Source organism: Cavia porcellus, unplaced genomic scaffold (assembly GCF_034190915.1).
Source record: "Cavia porcellus strain 051 isolate PalLab524CR breed Dunkin Hartley unplaced genomic scaffold, mCavPor4.1 scaffold_19, whole genome shotgun sequence".
NCBI classification, from domain to species: domain Eukaryota; kingdom Metazoa; phylum Chordata; class Mammalia; order Rodentia; family Caviidae; genus Cavia; species Cavia porcellus.
The window spans coordinates 39961030-39963822 of record NW_026947502.1 but is presented as its reverse complement, the minus strand read 5'-3'; positions in this window follow the sequence as shown (position 1 = coordinate 39963822).

Below are 2793 nucleotides of genomic sequence, written 5' to 3'. Positions count from 1 at the left end.
CACATGCATACATATAGGCTCTGACTCAAGGAACTATCTTTTGGGCCCAGTTATTTATGTTTCATGACTTCTGAGAGGACTCAGGTACAGTTCTAAGTTTAAAGACCATTGTTTTTGTTTGTGAGTCAAAATGTCTTACACTGAAACAAATTCTCCTTCATAATAGTAATGGCGGGAAGCTTACCGAAGATACACTGAAAAACTTTAATGAAAAATCTTGGCAGATCCTGACTCCCAGTTGGCCAGAAACACCAGGGTAGGTCATCGAAAACCCTGGCCCTTATCTACACCTATCTGATAAACAGTACCGATTACTGCAAATCATTGTGATTTGGCAGCATATACTTTTTGAGCATGAAAATTTTAAGTTCAGACCAGATTTCACGTGTACATTTTAGACTTGGTAGTGTGCTGAATATCACCAACTTCTCTGAGTGCCAGACTTCTCTTTAGAAAAGAGAAAATAATTTTAGAAAAAAAATTCCTTTGTAGCCTCTCTGAAGATCCGATGAAGCCATTTTGGAGGCTCTTGTATGTCACACACATTGCTTGCTGTCAGTCAGGAGTGAGCAGCAATCCCACCTGACTTAAAGTCCAAAGCATTTGTTTTCAATGATAAAATATGCATTAGTTTTTATTCTCCTGCTGTTACACTGTTCATTCATTATAATCTTGCAGAAAGAAATTTTCTTACATAGACTTTAATGGTTATCTCTCAAACTGCCAGATGGTTTCTTCAACAATTTAAGAAATTTATGAAATTAATCCCTTCTAAACCTCACATGTAACACTGTTTCAGTGGCTTCAAACCACAGCTTTCATTTGAATTGTGAGAAAATTAGAGAATCATTTTCTTCATAAACTCCAGAATGCTATTTTTCTTGCCTCTTTGTAGCAGTGCCTTATATTTCTGCAAAAGGATAAACAAGTCTAGAGCACAGCTTTGCACTGGTGTGTGCCAGATTTCATTTTTCCTCATAATTCGAATGGATCTGAAATATTAACACAGAAGACAGTTGTTGGGAAGGCTGAGTTTTTTCAAAGGATGTTACATTTTCTTCTTCTTTTTTTCATTAGGTTTGTTTTCGTTAGCACTCATTAGTTAACAAGGGGTTAGAAAGTTCCTGATATTTTCCTAGTGCTATTCTAACATGACTCTATTTATAAGTTATTGCCATTTTTGTGAAGACTAAGGTCTATATGTTTCTTTACAGTGACCTGACAGCTACACTCAGGCCTGAGCAAGTCCTAGACTCTGTGGTATCCTGAGTCACAATTTGCCACCTCCATTCATTTTATACACTTATTAAAAGGTGCTCATTGTTTTTTACACTTTAAATAAATGAGTTGTAGTAGTCATCAATGTCTGTGCTTTTTAAGAAGTACTCCTTCTTATTCTGTACTTCTGAGAATGAAAACTGATTCCATTCTTAGCTGTGTAACTTTTTACCCATGAAATCTTAAGCAAGGGAAGGGGCCTCCCTCTATAAAACATATACTTCACAGAATTTTCCTGAGAATTGAATGTGATGAATGTGCTACAAATATAAATCACTTAACTAGATATTTAGAGTCCCAGAATCCTTACTGGAGAGTGATACGTTAGCTAAGAAATGTCTTAGAGGTATGAACAAGTTCTGAGCAATGCATCAGTTCATATTTCAGCCAGATCAGTCAGCAAGCCTGAGTGTGGAGGACTCTGAGCCCTCGGTCATTTGTGTAGAGAACTGTATCACTGCTACGAGGCACAATTACAGAACCAGCCCTCATTGGATGGATCATGCATTTATGCTGCCCTCGCTTCTTCCCTAATGAGCGCCCCTCCACATTGCCTAAAACGACTTTTATAAGCCTTGTTATTTAAATCTTTTCTACTGGCTTTTTCTGAATAATTTAATCACCTGCTTTAATGAGAAGATAAGGTCATGTGGTTGACTTTTGAGCATCTTTCCTGTCCACCACACTTCTATTTCTCTGCCTGTCTTCTAGGGAGAGTCTTGTGTGCTCTTCCTTTAACCTCATTGCCTTTAAGTTATAGGATATTTCTCTTTCCATCTTATCTTGCACCTTTCATTTCTTCCTTTCTATTGGTAATTACTTCTCTATATCAAAACGTTTAAAGTTTTCTTTCAAATAAACAACCAAAAGGTTATCTTTATCATCAAACTGTATTTACATTAATTTTTGTCACTGAATAACCTTCTGACAGAGGAGAGACATCAACTCTCACTTGTGGGATCTTCAAAACAAGATGTGAGAAGCTCACAAATCACACAACAGTTATCAGACTTCAGTCCCAAAGGGTCTCATTGGAAAGTCTGTTGTATCCTAGAGGGACAGAGAAATGCGGTCCTCTACCATATGCTTAGAAAAGTCACTTCAAATGTTCAAACAGTGACTCTAACAACTTATATCCGCTGAGAAGAATGTGTACAGAGGTTATGTTTTAGCTTTTTTTTTCCGTTTCTGACTAGTTTACCCTCTTCTTTTTAAATTATTGTTCTCATGAAGAAGACTTTGGAACCTCAATTTAATGTCATTTCCAACTGAATGTTTCCTTCTCTAAATTACCATTATAAACCTTTATTAGTATTACCAGATGAGAGTTGTGTTATGCTGTTAATATAGAAATTATCAATTTATACCTTGACATACATCTAGTATTATAGATTTTCTTTTAGCCAATCAGGGTCAAAGTCATTCTTTTGTAATATTTTGTCTACATCAAATGCTAATTTTGTTGAAAGTCTATTCTGTAAAATGTACTTTAGTATGTAGTATATAGTTAATATT